Raw genomic sequence first — 20,138 nt, forward strand, 5'->3', positions numbered from 1 at the left:
GCAAGGGATTATTTCAATCTTTTTGTATCTGTAGAGGCTTGTTTTGTGACCAATTATATGGTCTATTTTGGAGAAGGTACCATGAGGTGCTGAGAAAAAGGTATATTCTTTTGTTTTAGGATGAAATGTTCTATAGATGTCTGTTAAGTCCATTTGGTTCATAACTTCTGTTAATTTCAAAGTGTCTCTGTTTAGTTTCTGTTTCCATGATCTGTCCATTGCTGACAGTGGGGTGTTGAAATCCCCCACTATTATTGTGTGAGGTGTAATGTGTGTTTTGAGCTTTAGTAAAGTTTCTTTTATGTATGTAGGTGCCCTTGCATTTGGGGCATAGATGTTCAGAATTGAGAGTTCACCTTGGTAGATTTTTCCTTTGATGAGTATGAAGTGTCCTTCCTTATCTTTTTTGATTAATTTTGGATGAAAGTCGATTTTATTTGATATTAGAATGGCTACTCCAGCTTGTTTCTTGGGACCATTGGCTTGAAAAATTGTTTTCCACCCTTTTATTCTGAGGTAGTGTCTGTCTTTGTCACTGAGGTGCGTTTCTTGTATGCAGCAAAATTCTGGGTCTTGTTTGTGTATCCAGTCTGATAGTCTGCGTCTTTTTATTGGGGAATTGAGACCATTGATGTTAAGAGATATTAAGGAAAAATGATTGTTGCTTCCTGTTATTTTTTTTATTAGAGGTAAAGTTATGTTTGTATCTTTTTTGGGGGTTGTTGGAAGATTACTTACTTGCTTTTCCTAGGTTGTAGTTTCCCTCCTTGTGTTGGCATTTTCCATCAATTATCCTTTGAAGTGCTGGGTTTGTGGGAAGATATTGTGCAAATTTGGTTTTGTCATGGAATATCTTGGTTTCACCATCTATAGTGATTGAGAGTTTTGCTGGGTATAGTAATCTGGGCTGGCAATTGTGTTCTCTTAGTGTCTGTATGATGTCAGTCCAGGCTCTTCTGGCTTTTATAGTCTCTGGTGAGAAGTCTGGTGTAATTCTTATAGGTCTGCCTTTATATGTTACTTGACCTTTTTCCCTTACTACTTTTAGTATTTTTTCTTTGTTTTGTGCATCTGATGTTTTGATTATTATGTGACGGGAGGTATTTCTTTTCTGGTCTAGTCTATTTGGTGTTCTGTAGGCTTCTTGTATGTTTATGGGCATCTTGTTCTTTAGGTTAGGGAAGTTTTCCTCAATAATTTTGTTGAAGATATTTACTGGCCCTTTAATTTGGGAATCTCCATTCTCATCTATACCTATTATCCTTAGGTTTGGTCTTCTCATTGTGTCCTGGATTTCCTGGATGTTTTGAGTTAGGAGTTTTTTGCATTTTGCATTTTCTTTGACAACTGTGTCAATATTTTCCACCGTATCTTCTCCATTTGAGATTCTCTCTTCTATCTCTTGTATTGGGTTGGTGATGCTTGCGTCTGTGACTCCTGATCTCTTTCTTAGGTTTTCTATCTCCATGGTTGTCTCCCTTTGAACTTTCTTTATTGTTTCTATTTCTAGTTTCAGATCCTGAATGTTTTTGTTTAATTCCTTCTTTGTGTTTTCTTCCATTTCTTTAAGGGATTTCTGTGATTCCTCTTTAAGGGCTTCTATCTGTTTACTTGTACTCTCCTGTATTTCTTTAAGGGAGTTACTTAATTCCTTCTTATAATCCTCTATCATCATCATGAGAAGTGATTTTAATTCTGAATCCTGCTTTTCAGGTGTGATGGGGTGTTCAGGGCTTGCTATATTGGGAGAATTGGGCACTGATGATGCCAAGAAACTTTGGTTTCCGTTGCTTATGTTCTTGCGCTTGCCTTTCGCCATCTGGTTAACTCTAGTGGTACCTGCCCTCACTGTGTAAAACTGGAGTCTGTATTTCCAGTTATCTTGCTTATTGCAGAGCTCCTCAGAGTCCAGAGGGCTCTGTGGTCTTATGCTCCTAATCTCCTGGGTGGAAGAACTCCTGGGACTCAGGCCACCTCTTGGATCTGGAAATCCTTCTGCTCTGAGTGCAGTGGGTCCTCGATGACTCAGGATTCAGTTTCAGCTGCTCTGAGTGCAGTGGCTCCAGCTGCTCTGAGTGCAGTGGCTCCTGGATGACTCAGGATTCAGTTTCTCCACAGGACAGGAGCATACCGACTCTGTGTCTGCTCCAGCCCAGAGGACCAGGCAGGGGCAGAAGGGAAGTCCACCTTGGTTTCTGTTGCTTACATTCTTGTGCTTGCCTCTCACCATCTGGTTATCTCTAGTATTTCCTGTACTCACTGTTTTTGACTAGAGCCTATCTCTCCTGTTTTCTTGCTTGTGTCAGAACTCCTCAGAGTCCAGCTCTCTGTGATCCTTTGATACTGTGTGTCAGAGCTCCTTGGAGTCAGGCTGCCTCTGGGATCCTGTAATCCTATGATCCTAAGGTTGTTAAAGCTTCTGGGAGTCCAGCTTCCTCTATGATCCCGGGGGTTTTAGATCTCCTGGGAGTCCAGCATTTTCTATGATCTTGGGCATGTTAGACCTTTTGGGAGTCCAGCTTTCTCTGGCTGTTGTGGGATTGGTTGCAGAGGTAGTGCCCAAGGTGTGCTCAGTGGAGTGGCTCAGTTCACAAGGAATCTGTGCTAATGGGTCAGGGTATAGTGTCTTCATGGGAGCAAGCCAACTAGGAGTCAACTGGAGTGCAGAAGACCCTCTGAGATGGGTCTGAATATGGTATCTTCCCAGGAGCAGACCAGCTATAAGTTTGCCCAAGCAGGAAGGACGGTGGTGTGGTGGTGGTGGTGGAGGTGGTGGTGGTGGAAGGGGAGTGTTATTTGGGAGGGCAGGGTTTTGGTGGGCAATGAGCCCCTAGTGTGCCACATCTGGTCTCCCAGCTGCAGCTCTGGGACTTCAGCTTGTTGGGGAGGGTTCTTACCAACTGCTCTGAGTGCAGCAGATCCTCTGGGATGGGTCTCAATATCACAGAACTGGTTATATGAGGAGAAAGGAAATCTAATTGAGACTATGTGACATTTCTTAGGTAGAGGCATATGTGTGGAGGTTTTGAATTCCCCAGATAAGATCAAAGAAGGATAAGGGAGTCTCCCATATTGCCAACCCCAGAGGCTATCTAGTCATGATGCATTTCAACATTAATTAGTAGAGTTTTTCCACAACAACTGTATCTTCTTGTTTCAAAAATGTTCAGATTACTGGTGAACCACCTCTGTACTTCCATTTTTATAAACCAGAGACCCCACTTTCACGTGTCAATCTTTCCCTGCACAGTTCACACCACCACATATCGTGTCTTTCTAGATTTCAATCAGAAAGTTTCTTCTACCTGGTATGTATATACTACATGCCATATCATCTTTGTGAGCTATGATTCTTCTCATCCTTGACAATACACCAGATTTTTTGGAGTTGTCATTTTATTTGATCACAAATAAAATATCCACATGCACTATCTTTTCATTTTCTTTGCTGGGCAGCCTCTGATATGGAATAACTTCTAGAGTCTCTGATAAATGAAGCTGCACTTCACAGATTTCCAGAACAATGGTTTAAATATTGCTCCTTAGACCTATGCCTCAATTTTGACTATGACATCTCAGATGTATCTGTTTAGAAATATTGTTATATACTTACCGTATCTCATATTTCAGTATACTTTTTCTCATAATTTATTTCTAAACACTCTCTTTATTGTTAAAGAAACATCACTTATATCCAGGTGTTTCAAGCAGTGTTTTTTGTCTCACATTTTCAAAGAGCACAATAGGGATATGCAAATTCCAGGCATATGGAACTTATATTAGATTTTTTCCTACTGTATCAGTTCTATGTTTTCACCTGTTAATTGAAGAAAACATATGGAAATGAAAAACACATATACAACCTAATCTCAGTTCAGGGAATTTGCTAGGAACTAGCAGTCATTTCCAGTTCTTTCTCATTAGCATAGACTTTATAAAAGGAGTCCATTTATGCATGTGTAAAATCTAGAGCTAGAAGAGCCATATAAAATATAGTAAACATATTTGAATATGCCTGAGCTTGGTGGGTTAAAGCAGCAGCAAATACATCCCAGAGACATGGAACAAGAAATCAGTAACATCTACGATAACAGTTAATTTGCAATAATCTTTTTTTTTTGGATTAAGAAAAAGGTCTGCATTTGTCTTTAGGAATAAAATGATTCAATCAATGCATTAATCTTTTACACTATCTCATTTATTGAAGTTGTTCAATGTAGAAATTGTAAGTGGTCTTTAAATATGCTCCCCAGAATTTAACTTGTTGTATGGTATTAATTGACCTTTCATGAAGTGTGGCTTGAAGTGTTGAAGATACTGGAAACAACAGTGATAGTTTTAATCAAGGTAAATGATTTTGAGCAGTTTTGCACCAACAGATGTTACTGATATTATTCCATTGTCTTTGTTTTTTGGAGCGATTGGTGCTAATTGGAAGTGACTGAAGACTTAGCCTCTACTCATGAATGAAACAAGCTTGCAGACTTCTTCAAATATCATTGATTAAGTGTGTTCTGAGACACTGTTATGCACCAGAATTAGTTCACATTCTGGTTGGAGCTAGGACAACAGATTGAATGAAGTCTCTGTGGGACTCAGAGAACAATGAGGCCATGTTGTTTTGGCAGGGATGGGATGAACTTCAGAAGGGAGACAGAAAGTGCAGATGCAGGTGACCTGGCAAACTTTCTCTTTAAAGGAAAATGATTTTTGATGGTTTACTTTGTCTATTCTGGTTCCATAGTGCTGGGTATTTCTGGAATTCACACCTTATTTATGGTCCTAGTTTCATGTCTTTGTGATAACAATGCACAGGAAAAGCCTTATATAATTCTTATTAGTACCCTTTCTCACAAGAGAGAAGTGGAGAGTCACCTGATCGTTAAGCAAGAGGAAACTGAAGATCTTCCAGCATCAAAAATTAAAATCATCACTTCCTTCAAACTTCCAAGTTTTGTTTTAAATTAAGACAACCAAAGGGTAGAGGGTACTTCTGAATTTAAAAAAAAAACTTTTTAAGACAGGGTCTTTTTATGTGTGGCTGTCCTAGAACCCACTTTTTAGAATAGGCTAGGCTTGAACTCACAGAGATCCTCTTGCCTCAGTCTCTTGAGTGTTGGGACATGCACCACTACATCTGGCTTTCTCTGAAGCCGTCACCAGCACCTGATGATGGGAACTGCACAGAAGCTTGTTTCTGAAAGGACTGAAATTCAACCCAAAATTTATGTAGAGCTCCAGTTGAGATTCATCCCTTAGAAATGTAGTGGATTCAGTAAAAGGCATTTTTTAGCAACATATAGGCTAATATGCTATTGATGGTAAAGTTCCACTGACCTCAATTTTATTTAAGTTTTCCACTGTCCTTAGATTCCTCTGATCAGTATAGAAATTACCATAATTAACTTCTGAGACTTTAATTAGTCATCAGACTAAGATACATCTGAAGGCCACATTTTATCTTCTGTTTTCTTATAACATGATTTAAAATACACATATTTTCATGTACCTCCACAACTAACAGCAATGATTTCCCCTTTTCTCTTATACATAACTTGGACTTTGTTGTATTATAGATGCAAATTGCTCTCAGGTTTTGTGTTAGATGTTATCTAACAAAGGATGACTTTCATTTGTTTTAGTTTGGTTCAATGAAAACTGAGGAAGTGCTGTCCTTTAGAAACTGTGCTCCTGAAAGATGTTGAATAAGAACAAGTATCAGAAGAAATGGTGTAGGATCTTGGTGATTCTCCAGACCATTTAAATAAGGCTTTCCCTCTTTTCTGGTAGGCTTCATTTTTGTTTCTGTTTTGTTTTGTTCTTTTTTGAACCATTTATTAACAACTGTTTGATCATGACTCTGTACTATTTAGATTTCAAATTTTATTTTGAGTGTTTTAATTTTAGCTTCAAGAGTAGTTTGGATGGTAGGTTAATTTTGACAACATGATATTTTAATTTATGTCATATATTATGAAACATACTTGTTTTATTTACTTCATAGGTATGCTCTAAATTCTTTGCCTATCTGCCTTCTGTGATTCATTAATGATGGGTGTATGACTCTGTATTAGAAACTGGAGACAAGGCTCAGCAGTTAAGAACAATGAGTGTTCTTCCAGAGGTCTTGAGTTCAATTCCCAGCACTCATATGGCAGTTCACTATTCTCTGTAACTATCATTCCATGGAATCTACCCTTCTCTGGTGGGCAAATGTACATACAGACAAAACACCTATACACATAAATAATAAGTCTTTAGAAAATAAAAAACCTCAAATAATTGTTTTCATTATTGAAACATACCTGACCTTTATCCAACACCATTCTTTTTAAATAAATAAAAGAAAGAGTGGGACAGAAAGTAAAGAAAAGCTTCAAGGTCATAAATTCCTTTCTAGGACATCTCTCTATTGAGAAGCTGAATTATCTTTTGGGAATTGCAGAGTAGAAGTCATGAAGTATATAAACTTTCCAAGTTAAAACTACAAGACTAAAATCACCAGATCTAGAGAGAGGAGTTACATTAGCTTTAAGCAAAAAGGGATTACATCACATCTGCCATGCCAGCTCCTCTGTTAAAGTTCAACATACATCCTTTTATAGAATGTCTAAGTAAGAAGTTAGAGACCTTGCCCAGTCTGCCATGTTATGTTATGCTCAGTGTCAAGCCAAGAATCCTTGTTTCCACTTCTACCACTTTTTGCTTTCTCTGAATCCTTGTGTCATTTTCACTAAAGTATGAGAACTGAACTGAATTGGGGAGCCTTTCTGGCTGTGAGATCTTGTGGTTCTCATGTAGAGATACATAGACAGCTAACTTAGTAAAGGCTAGCCTCTGCCATAGCAGGGCAAGGAAGAAACACGAAAAGGATCGGGACATATCATCTAAATGTGAATGAAAGGGCTTTGTTTTGTGTGCCAATGGAACTGAAATGTGGGCAATGAAGCCCTGAAGGCTCTCAGTCATTCCAACATATCAACAAATCCCCATCACCTGTATATCACAATGGCCTTGAAGATGGAGGTAAATGGATTTCTCAATCTCATGGCCTAAATACACGATTGTTTCTACATGAAGTTAGAACACATATATGTGTTTCTGGAGATTTATCTTGAGTAACACAGGAAACTCTACTCTGGCATATGAAATCTCAACATGCCATTCTTCTGAGGATCATGAGTTCTATGCCATGTGTGTCCTATGTCTTAGAGCTATAACACAATTCTGTAACTCTTGAGTCTGTCGAATTTGAATTTCCAAGAAATGTGTGACCTGTCAACCCTGGGTACTTGGTGCTGCTCTTATTGATGCCAAGTTCTGTTTGGGAACGTTGGGAATCACCACCACTGGATTAAGTCTAGAACTGTAAAGACTAATGTTGAGATTCAAATGTGAAATGTCTCCCACAGGACCATGTGTTTGAACACTTGCCAGGATGAGGCCCTGCATTTGGATCCCTAAACATAAAAAGCTGGAGGTGGCAAATCATGCTGTAACCCCAGCACTGAGGAAGCAGAGACAAGACGATCCTTGTGTCTTGCTGACCAGCTAGCTAGTCTAGCTAAATTGGTAAAATTCAGGTTCACTGAGAGACCCTGTCTCAAAACATAGTATAGAGTAGTCTAGGAAGATATCCAGACTAGACTTCTAGCCTCTACATACATACAATTCCTAATGTGTTTTTGGATCTAAAATGTGCTATTTTTTTCCATTAAGTTATTTACTTATTCACTTTACATCCTGATTGTACCCTTCCTTCTTCTCCCTGTCACTCCTCACACAGCCCCTTCCCGCATTCCCTCCTTCCCTTCTCTGAGAATGGGGACCCTCCTCTGGTATACCAACCCACCTATTTTCAAGAGTATCTTCTTTACCATTTTTGGGTCTCAGGCTGCTTTAGGGTTGAGGGTAACAAAGTACCTTAAGACATAAGTGGACCAAACCAAATAGACTATACCACAATGACCAAGCTTTATATTTTTCTATCTGATCCAGGAGTGGGATATAGATGACTTTAGAGGATTTCTATCCTTGGTACTAGTGACACTCATTAAACACTATGTGGTATTTTTACCAGAAAACAGACTGAAAAACAAAACCAAACAAGATAATATGCAAACCATGCCAAGCAGAACAGATTAGCTAAGAAACAGGCACACAAACTCACCAACAATGCTTCAGATGGATCCTGAAGAGGCCTTAAGATGTCAGCAGTAGGCAGGACGGGGACCCAATGCCATTCCCAGGTGAAACTGGAATTCATGATTTTGCTGAGAAAATTAACTTCAGGATGAGTCAGTATGAAACAGACGTTTATTAAGGCATGATTTTCACATGATTAAAGAAATTAAAGGCAAGAGATATATTAGAGCAATAATACTACATACCCAAGTGTGAGTATGAGCTTTTCAAAGGGAGAATCAGTTTTATAATATGCCTTTACAATATTGAATTTTGGTAACTCATCAAGTTATATCTGTAAAGGTTACTAAGAAATATCTCATCCTTACATATTCTTCTTTTTTAATAAAATAGATTTTTTTCATACATTACATTCTGATTATGGTTTTCCCTCCCCCAACTTCTCTCAGAATCTTTTTTATGACACTGAAGTTATTGTCTCTTGTAAACAAGGCTGTAAGGTACAAGGATTATCATTTATCTTTAGGCAAAGGGAGTGCTAGAAATGCAAAATTTTACATTATTTGGCTTTAAGTAAGCATAGTTATTTGCTACACTTGACATCTTTGAGATGTCTTTCTTTAGTAATGTGGCCACAAGGAAATACAATTTACTTATTGTCTTTGCTAAGATGCTTTCTAGAACACATATATTGTCTCCATGGGCCATTTAGGTTTTCTCAGTGGCATCTAAAGTTTCCTATCCCTCCTAGTAGAACAAGCTGATCCAATACTGGCATGTATCATCTCTCCCCACATCTCCCAAGTTTTCTTTCCAGGTCATCATAATTTCTCTGTTTTTTTTTTATCTTGGTACATGTCTACTTATTTGTGTTCTATGTGTTTTACGTGCTTGGTTAGAGTTACACCAAAATATTTTATATTTTTCATGACTCTTGTAAAGGATGTTGTTTTCCTGATTTCTTTCTCAGCCAAGTTTTTTGTTTGTTTATAGGAGAGCTATTTTTTTTTGAGTTAATCTTATATCCAGCCAATTCTCTAAAGGTGTTTATCAACTGTGAAGTTTCCTGGTAAAAATTTTGGGATAGCTTATACAAACTATAATATCATCTGTGGATAGTGATATTTTGATTTTATCCTAATTTGTATTCCCTTGATCTCCTTAGTTGTCTTCTTGCTCTAGAACTTAAATGACTGCTTCTATTTTCTTAGGTCTATAGATCTATTTAAATGGTTTATTTGAACTTTGGCAATTGGTTTCTATCGAGAAAATTGTTTGATGTTTTTGTTTGTCCATTTGTATGTTTTTTATATTTACCAACTTTATGGAACACAGGCTTTTGTATTATTGTTTGGATTTTCTTGGTATCTGTTGTTATGTCCTCCTTTTTACTTCTTATTTTGTTAATTTGGATATTCTTTTTCAGCCTTTTAGGTAGTTTGGATAAAGGATTGCATATCTTGTTGATTTTTTGCAAGGAACCAATTTTTCATTTCATTGATTATTCTTTGTATTTTCTCTTTGTTTATATTTTATTGATTTCATACCTAAGTTTAATTATTCTTTGTCATTTCTTCCTCTTTGGTATGTTTCCTACTTTTTGTTTTAGAGTTTGCTTCTAGGCACGTTGTTAAGTTCATGTTATGAGATCTCTACAATGTTTTTATGGAAGTATTTAGTGCTATGAACTTTCCTCTTAGCAGTGTTTTCATTGTGTTCCATAAGTTTGGGTATGTTATGCATTCATTTTCATTGAATTATAGGAAGTCTTTAATTTCTTTATTTTTTCCCCAGTGGTCATTGAGTAGAGAGTTGTTCAGTTTCCATAAGTTTGTAGATTTTCTATTGTTTCTATTGTTGCTTTGTGAATGAGTATGTGGTCAGTTTTGGAGACTATTTTGTGAGGTGCAAGAAGAAGATATTTTGTGTTTGGGTGAAATGTTATGTAGATACATTAGGTCATTTGGATCATAATGTCTGTTGGCTCTATCATTTCTGTGTTTAGTTTCTGTCTGGATGACTTATCCACTGGTGAGAAAAGGATACTAAAGTCTCCCACTACAAATATGTAAGGTTTGATGGGTGGTTTAAACTTTAGTATTATTTCTTTTAAATATGTAGGTGTCCTTGCATTGCATAGATGCTAAAAATTGAAACATCATTTTTGTGAATTTCTCCATTGTTGAACATGAAGTGTCCTTCCCTATTTCTTTTGATTAATTTTGGTTGGAAATCTATTTTATTAGGTATTAAAATAGCTACACCTCCATATTTCTTGGGTTCATTTGCTTGGAAAACCTTTTCCTAACACTTTACTCTGAGGTAATATCTATTTTTGATGTTGAAGCGTGTTTCTTGTATGGAGCAGAAGGATGGATACTGTTTTTCCATCCATTTTTTTTAAAGACTGTATCTTTTTATTGGGGAATTGAGTCCATTGACATTGAAAGATGTTAATGACCAATGGTTGTTAATTCCTATTAGTTTGTTGTTATTGGTTGTGGCAGTGTGTGGGGGTGGGGAAGGGGGAAGAAGAGTGGTGGTGAGTTGGCTTTTTGGGATCCCAACTAAAGTGTGGGGTGGTTCTGAGCCCTCAGGAAGGCTTTAACTAAAAGGACAAAGAGCATTAGTGAGCTATATAGGAACACAGTACAACGTTCTAAAAATACAGTTTTTGAAAGTAGCTACAATCCAGGGATCAAACAGATAACAGCAAAGTAGCCCCTGGATCTTTGCTGGTGGTGGTGAGTCATAATCTTAGCAGAATCACACAGTCACTGTGTAAGGCCCAGAAGAGGCTGAGACCCCACTCAGGTCCCGGGAACCAGCACTCACCCCAAATGACCACAGAAGTTGGCACTTGATGCAATCAAAGCAATAGGATTTTACTAGGAACCAGCTAGTTGGGACTCAATCTCGTACCTCCACAAGAGGGAAGGAGCGAGAGAGAGAGCCCCAATATCAAAATACACAGGTTTATAAAGACAAAAGCCACAGGCTGGGAGGGGGGCTGGGAAATAGGGGAACATTCTTGATTGTATTTCTTATCGGCACACAGCTGGGAAACTGAGGAGTCAGGATGTACCAAGCAGGAGTGCTCTGTCTTATTGGCACACACACAGCTGGGAAACTGAGGAGTCAGGATGTTTCAGCCCTGGGGCCCTCCCCTGGGAGTTCACGAGTTAATGGTCCCATGTTATTCTGAGATACTGGCCAACTAAATTTTTTTTTCTTATAAGTGTATTCAGCTAGAGTGAGACAGTATGATTTTTATGCCTTCAAAGCCCTAAGGTCTTTCCCAATTCCACTAGCTCATCATGTGACCATCATGTAGAACTACACGAGCCCAGGAAATGTGTTGATTCAGATTTGCTGAGACAAGTCTGAATACAGTGGAAGGTGTGGGATACATCAAGGAGGGAATTGGAGGGTGTTTGTATCAGAGAGCTGCAACTTCTGTGAAGAGGAGTACAAGTTCTCTGTGAGTACTAGCATGCTAGGGGAAATATAGGGTGACTGGAACAAGTACTGTAAGGACGTAATTTCCAGTCTCAGCTTGAACTTAAAAGATGGAACTTAAAAAAATCCTTAAGTCTGAGCTTCGGTCTACACTCAAATATTAGTCTTCTACCAGGCACATCCTGGAGAGCACATTCCAAAGACTCAAACATTTCAGTCAGAGGGACCCAAGATAAGAGTCTTATCAAGGAGATGGGCCCTTAAAGTACACCTGGGTAAACAGAAATCACTTAAGTTAATCCTCTTTGTGGTGTAAATCTGAGTAAACAGAAGTCACTTAAATTAATCCTCTTTGTGGTGTAAACTTGAGTTGCTTAGTAACCAGGACCTGGGAATGGAAACCCAAGCCTGAGAAAGGCTGTTGGAGTTTGGCCTTTATGGTTATTTTTAAAGAGATAATTGTCCTCATAAATTCTGTAAAATTAGTATATAAGCTGCCCTCAGCTTTAATTCGGGGTTCCTTTTGCCTGCATGTAAGGGTACCCCAGTGCACTGGTATTTGTCAATTTATCAGTTTTTAATAAACCTCATGTAAATTGCAGCGAATCCCTTCCATGAGTATTTCTGGGGGGTTGCGTCTCCTGGTTTTGGATCTTTATGTCCAACAGTACCAGTATCAACAGAGTATGTAGCATTACTCAGTTCCTATGCTTTGCCTAACTGCCTTACCAGTGCAGAGTGCTTTGATCTGACTGCCTTTTATACCAGACGAAAATGTTATTAGTCATGATCTACTGTGTCCACACCTATGCTAGCAAGGCAATTTGAGAACAAGGGAGCATCAAAGCACTTGGGCCTGTTGCTCACCTGGGTGGAGCAGCTTGAGGCTGTTTTCACTGTACCTGCATTAATGACCTGACTATGAAAAACACTGGCAAGCATTTAGTCTAGCACCAGTCAAAGCACAGGAACCCTAGATGGAAAGGCAGGACAGGGCTTATCCTGTGAACAGCTCTTTCTAGTCTCACTGGATTAGACTTTAGAGAGGAACTTATTGAAAGCTCCACTGTTGTAATTACAGAGCAACAAGCCTAAAGACAAAAAAAAAAAAAAAAGCATTTCCATCCACTATCTTATCAGGGAAGGAAAAAATGGCTGCTTTAAAAAGAATTGATCTTGACTACCACCCAGAACTTGAAAATAAGACCCTATTGCTAAAGAAACTACATACTGACTCATAGACTATGGAGAAGTCAAGCTGGTATTCACTCGGAAGCTTCATTCCTATGGTTTAGCTTTTATGGTGCTGCAAGAAGCTATGCATACTACAGGAGGATAAAAGTATTCATCAATCTTACTCAGCTGAGAACCCTGCAAACTAACTACAATGACTAGCTGGACAAATTATACCCACTAAACAGTAGTGGTATAGCCATTGTGGGTGTAACTGATAAGATCTAAAGCCTGCTCCAAACAATATATCCCATGTCTGGCAGCGTTAAAGAAGCCAAGAATCTGTAACTAGGTTGGTCATAAGCACTAGGGGAGAACGCAGTATTATTACTCTGCTAAATGGACAGAGTATTTGAAGTAGAAGGTGATTAACACAGTAGTACACACTGGCTAAAGTGCAGAGAATGAAAGACTATAGAACATGCAACCAGAAATAAAACATGCAGAGTATCTACTACTCCCAAAGATAAAAGATCCCTGTGTAACCAAAGCCAGAGGCAGTGAATGACTCAGGGAACAGTGCCTTTCACTATAGCAGGATAGTGCACATATGAACTCACAGAAGTTGTGACAGAATCCACAAGACCTGTTCCAGGCCAAGCCAGACAAAATCCCAGCGTGAGTAGAGGAATTGATCATGAAGTCCCACCCTAGCTAAGGAGACTAACAATTGTTAGCAGCTAAAAGAGGAAGACAGTTTTCACTAAGAGTGTAACCCCTGGTAATTGAATCAAGCTCCACTGGAAGGCTACTTGTCTAAGAATATCTGGACATCACAAATGTATCCAGATGATTTTGTTAAGGGATACAAAGTTGGGTGAGTATGGAAGGGGTTGTCTATCTGGGAAGAACTAGGGGAAAGGGAAGGCTGTGACCAAAACATGTTGAATAAAATTCTCTTTCTACTAAAATATTCTTTAAAAGATAAAAAAAGACATAAAAAGAGTGTGCAAAAAGGAAAGGAAGAGAAATTATCCTTTTACAGATGACCTAATTTGATACTTAAAAGGCCCTAAGTCATCCCCCAGAAAATTCTCATATCTAACAAATACATTCAGTATGGTTGCAGGAAACAAAAATCAACATATGTGTTTTCATATATACAAGTAACAAGTCTGCTGAGAAAGGAAATAGGAAATATAGCCTATCATGAGAGAGAAAGAGTGAGAACACCTAGAACTCAACCAAATACATCAAAGACTACCATGACACCAAAACATTGAAAAAAGTAATCACAGAAAATAATAGGTGATGGAAAAACATTCATGATTTTTGACTGGAAAAATTAACATTGTGAAAACAACTGTATTAAAAAAAATAACCTTTATGTTTTATGGACTATCAAATTTCTAATGTAATCCTTCACAGAACTAGAAATAGCAATCAGAAAAGGACTTGTACCATAAGACAAACAATACTGAGATATTTTTCCCATAATACTTTTACTGATTATTTGGAAATTTCACATCATGCACCCAGATCACATTTACTTTGAAGTCTTCTAGGTCTGCCCCCACCCTTGTAAACTTCCTCCTCTGAGGAAGAAAGAGGAAGAGGAAGAAGAGGAGAAGGAAGAGAAGAAGGAAGGGGACAACATCGATGACAACAACCACTCAAGTCCAGTTTGTGTTGCCTGTATGTTCACTGGAGCATGGTCAAACTCCCAGTAGCTAGCCCCTTAAAGAAACCTGAATCTTTCCCCATCAGCACCTCCATCACTAGCCCTCAATTGTAGAAATAAATACTTAGCTTCCTTTTCACATTTTTTGTTTTTATAATTAATCTATTTTATTTTATATGCATTAGTGTTTAACCTGCATGTGTGTTCTTATGAGGGTATTGAATCCCCTGGAACTGGCGTTATAGACAGTTGTAAACTGCCATGTGAGTTCTGGTCCTCTTAAAGAGCAAACAGTGTTCTTATTTGCTGAGCTATCTCTCTAGCCCTTATCACAATTTCTATGAGTTCTCTTATATGATTTCATGTCTAGGTTTCTACTTTTGGGGCTAGGTGTGATGGTGCAGAGTGTAGGTAGGGGTCTTCACCAAAGCCTTCTAAAGTCCCTGTTTCTCAACTATGAGTCTGCAGTCATGGATGCTACTGTAAAAGTAACTTCCTTGCCTCTTACGGTTAAAGGGAACACAAGTCATGGACTTCCACATAGTTTCTGGTGACATCACATGTCATGGACCTCAGCATGGTCACCAATGGTCTCATAAAGCATAGACACCAACCTAGCCCTCTGCCACAGCACAGGCCAGAGATACCATTATAGCCCTTGGTGGTAGCACAAGCTAAGGACATCAACAAGCCCCTCCCCATGCCTTCCTTCTCTTGCAGCAGCATACCCTATGAACATCAACATGGATTTAGGCAGCATCACAAAGGACAAACATGCACATGGTCCTCAGTGGTAGCACGCAGTCTTCTCTCATACCCTATCATCACTGTTGAGTCTCTAGTTCACCTTTCCCTACTGCACAGGCACCTCTCCATCCCTCCATCTTTTCCACCTCTCCATCACACATCCATTCTTTGTAGTGGCACTGGAAACTGCAATGTGTCACACACACACACACACACACACACACACACACACACACACACACACACTTCTGCCCAAACAGCTTTGCATGCAAATACTCATTGCAATGAGACCTTGGTCTGGTTACAGATTTCTTGTCACTGATGCATCATAAGTACTGGATTTATCATGGATATCCTGCTGGGGCCCAGAGTCAGGATGATCTTGCAGCCAGGCAGGATGTCTGGTATCAGGTTCTGTGCAAGTTCCAGGCTGCCTCAAACCTTCCCACCCTCAATGCTGACCTCTTTCAGGCAAGCTCGCTTACAGCCTGCAGGCTGCACTACTACCTCCTCCCCACCCTTGTCTACCAGCAGAGCAAGCAGTTCAGGCTGCAGGTGCTATAGCTCCAAGCTGGAAGCTGGTCAGCAGACATAGGGCTGGTCCAATTCAGTGACATCTGGTTCTGCAGGACTTGCTCCTCCCTGTGTTCCAGTAGCTTGTAGAAGGAGTAGATGTTGGGAGTAGACTCAATGCACTGGATCTGGGCCTGAACAGCAACAGAGTTGGTTACACTACACAAGGCATTTTTCTGCTTTGGAGGTCTTCCATAGACCATCTGAAATATTTTTTTAAAGAGGTATGAAAAAGAAAAAGAGAAAGACGAAGCAAAATAAGGGCCAAGGGGCAAGGCCACCTTCAGTGACTTCCTCCAATAAGGCCCTACCTCTTGAACCTTCTATAGTCTTCCTAAATAGTGCCAGTATCTAGAGACCCAGTTTTCAAATACACGAGCCTGTAGGGAACATTTCTCACTCAGATCACCACGGAAGTTCAGTTTGTCTGGTCTAAGCCTGGCTACCCTTGGTTTTTATCTGTTTTCTTCAGAGACCCAAATATTCTAAATGTGCCTGTCTTACTCTTCATTTTTGTACCCTCCAGAGTACTCTTTGGTCTGCTGTTTCCCACACACCTAAGCCCCTCCTCTCAGCCTACCTCTATCACCTTTGGATTCAGTCCTGTGATGTGGACAGAGTACCCCGAGTACTTCCCTGCTGTCCTATTCAGCCAACTATTGTAGCATATTACCATTTATTTGGGCTTGGATGGATGCTCTATAATTTCTCAGAGAACACAGATGCCAGCTCAGACTACTGTACCCAGAAAAACTGTCAATCACAAATAATGGAGAAAAAAATACTTCAGAATAAAAACAGTTTAAAACAAGTTCCAGCATTGCAGTTATATAGAAGACACTAGAAAAAAATGTTCAGTTTGAGGAGGTTATCTATATCCAAAATCCTACAGCAATAAATAACCAAGGCCAGTTAGGCAAAAGAGAAGGAAAAAACACAACGACAAAATAACAGGAATTTAATATACACTATTCAATAGTAACTCTCAATATCAGCTGTCAAAATCCCCCAATAAAAAGACACAATCAAATGTCAACCCACCTCATGGCCAGTAAGGCTATATCTCTGCAGATCAAAGAATATTCCAAAGACCTGTGTCTGGTAACAGGAGACTCCAAGCATTTGAGATCAAGAACAATATAAACAAAGTACTTCTCATTTATATTATTGAAGCAAGCAAAACATGAGGCGATGTTTAAAGTTCACTTAAACAAATACAAATACAGTGAGAGAATTTACCTAGTGTTACATCTTTCATCTTTGGTCATTTGAAAAGAGCCAAGAATATACTTCTCTGCCTTCCTTTGCCTTTCTCACAGAGACAATGTGAATATTCTAGAACCCTCCCTTCATGTCTGTGTTTTCAAATGCATTCACTTATCACAGTTCTGCAATTCTTTCCAGAAGAGCCCTTGATGGGAAGAGCATTCTTCACTCTGCCCCATCTGTAGTTCACAGTCAGTTCACAGCTTTCTTACACAGGCTCCTACAGACTAACAGACTAGGCAGACTGGGTTAGAAAACAAGATCCATCCTTTTGCTGCACCCAAGGAACATATCTCACCATCAAGTACAGGCATTACCTTAGGCTAAAAGGATTGAAAAAAGTAATTCGAAGCAAATAGAACCAAGAAGCAAACAGGTATAGCTATCTTAATGTTTTCCAAAAGAGATTTCAAACTAAAACTAATCAGAAGAGATGGAAAAGAACATTACATACTCATTAAAGGAAAAATTCATCAACTGGATTTGAAACATTTATGGGCCAAACATTATATGCTCAAGTTAAAACAAAAAGAAAACCCCACAACTACAACTGAAATCACATATTTACCCTAACATAATGATAGTGGGAGACTTCAGTATCTGACACCTATCAATACACAGGTAGGCCATCAAGAGAAATTCTGGAATTAAATAACATCATAAGTCAAGTGAACCTAGCAGACATCTACAGAACATTCCACTCAATATACACCTTTTTAACAACTCAAGGAACTTGCTTCAAAATTGACCACATACTAGCAAGTCGTAGCAGAGATAGGAAAATTAAATAATGTACCCCCTCAAATCCTATCTGACCACCATGGATTAAAGCTGAATATCAACAACAATAGAAATCTCAGATAGCATACAAACTTGTGAAAGGTAACCAGCTCATTAGTGAATAAAAATTGGATCAAGTTAGAAATGAAGAAAGAAACTGAAAACTTTTAGAACTGAATGAAAATAAAAATATAACAGACTTAAACTTTGGGACACAATTAATGCAGTTTAAAGAGGCAAATTCATATCACAAAGTCCCTAACATAAAAACAAAAAACAACAAAACAAAACTGAAGAGAGCTCATATTAAAAACTCTAATGATATACTTGAAAAATGTTTCACACTTGAAGTGACCAATGTGATGCCATTTGTTTTGCCTGAATTTTGTATTTGCTTAGACAGTTCTCAGTCCTCTACCTCCTCTCGCAATGGTCACCTCTTCGTTGGAAACACATTTGTGATTTTATACTTTTCTTTTTTCTTAGGAACTGATATTTATTATCAAAGTCATATTAGACGCTAATAAGATAACACACACACACACACACACACACACACACACACACACAAATTGTGCTTATTGCAACTCAATGAAGCCAAATGGAACCCCAATCACTAAAGGAGTAATTCAGATTCTAGCCAAAAGCTTTCGAGTTTTTAAAATGTCTTTATACAAATTAAAATGGCTAAAAAGAAAAAAAATTCAGAAGTCTGGTATTGATGTCTATAAAAGACATTGCTTAAGCATGTCTGTCAATTCAAACATCAATCTCTTGGTCTCTCAGCTTCATGACATTCATCATCTGGCAGACTCTTTCAGCTGCCTCTTGGAGACTCAAACTTAACCACTCTGCAACTGCTTGGACTTTACATTCTTAAGCTTGATGTAGGCATACAGCACATGGACACATCTATTGAATTTGTCCGTTAGTATCTTCTACATAAAATCAAATGGGAGATTTCTCACAAATATCTGACAGCCCTTCCTGGCTGCCCCAGATACATGGCCACCAGCTCCCAGAGAGGAACCTAGAAGCTTCTAAAGTTGCTCTGCTCCATCTCAATGGTTCAGTCAAAGATAGCACTAACTTGTCACTTAAGGCTTGGCTCATTTGCTCAATGCCAGTGTCCAATGCTGGGCCCATGGCAGGGCACATGTTCTCCAGCCTATTTGCAATCATTGCTCCAGGCTCATGTGCTCAAGATGGGCTTGTATGTCTTCAAGACCTACGTGCTTTAGGTTGGTGGCACCCATGTGGTCCAGGCAAGTAGCCATAGTATCCATCACAGGGGCAATGCACTCCAAGCCAGCCCCATGTCTGTGGGTATCATGTGCAGGTCCATGCTGTCAATGGCAGGGTTAATGTGCTTTACACTAGAACCCATGCACTCAATGGTTTGCTCCATAGAGTCAATAGGTCTAGCCATGCATTCCAGGCCAAAGCCTATGCAGACTCCCATGTGCTAGATGTCAGATCCAATAAGCTTCATGGTCTGGCCCATGTGCTCAATACTGGAGGTCATGTGGTCCAGGACCAGTGGGCCTACATGCTCAATGCCAAAGCCGATGCCATCAACTGAGTCCATGCAGTCTATTGCCAAGCCCATATGTTCAATCTCAGAGCCCAATAAATCCACATCCGAGGCCTACACCCATGTGTTCCATGTCAATACCACCAATGCAACAATGCCAGGGCCTATTCTCTATGTCTCAAGGACACTGCCTCCTCCCTGCTTTGCAATGATTTCTCCTCTCATCAGTGTGTTACTTAGGATTTTGTTTATATGGTCCATGTTCATCCTAGATCTAAATTTTCTCACCTTTTCTGTTTTACCATAAAAGGATCGCTCCATATCTATTTTATTTATTCCAATCCTGTGCCTTGTACTTCCTGCAGGCACTCAGTTTCTCTTATATTTTTGGTTGTGAGCCTAGCCTTTAACAGCTGAGCCATCTCTCCAGGCTTCTCATACCTCTCAAAAGCCATCTTTGACATCCAGGGTAACCTGAGGTTAGGCATAGAGTCAACAATTGATCAATCAGCAGACATTTCTCTGAGAGAAAAACGGTTGATTCTCTAGGGTCAGCAAAATACTCCCTGGGGCTAACAAGAAAATCTCTGTGGCTAGTGAGAAAAAGTGGGAAAGAGTCATTCACATAGATTCTGCTTGTGCCCTGGACCACCCACCACCTAACCCTAATTGCCCTTGGGGGTTGGAGGTGAGATGGCACAGAATCAACAGCACAGAATCTGGGAGCAGGTGAGACAAGCAGCAAACTCATCTGAACTCTGTTGTAAGCTCCTTTAATAC

At 39.2% G+C, this 20,138-nt stretch overlaps 1 pseudogene; it reads right to left on the minus strand.

Moving 5' to 3' along the window:
• Nucleotides 1-18,565: 18,565 nt before the first annotated feature.
• On the minus strand, nt 18,566-19,679 carry LOC114614669 (annotated as a pseudogene).
• Between the last annotated feature and the right edge of the window lie 459 nt (nt 19,680-20,138).

The sequence above is a fragment of the Grammomys surdaster genome, unplaced genomic scaffold (assembly GCF_004785775.1).
Source record: "Grammomys surdaster isolate TR1022 unplaced genomic scaffold, NIH_TR_1.0 126398, whole genome shotgun sequence".
NCBI classification, from domain to species: domain Eukaryota; kingdom Metazoa; phylum Chordata; class Mammalia; order Rodentia; family Muridae; genus Grammomys; species Grammomys surdaster.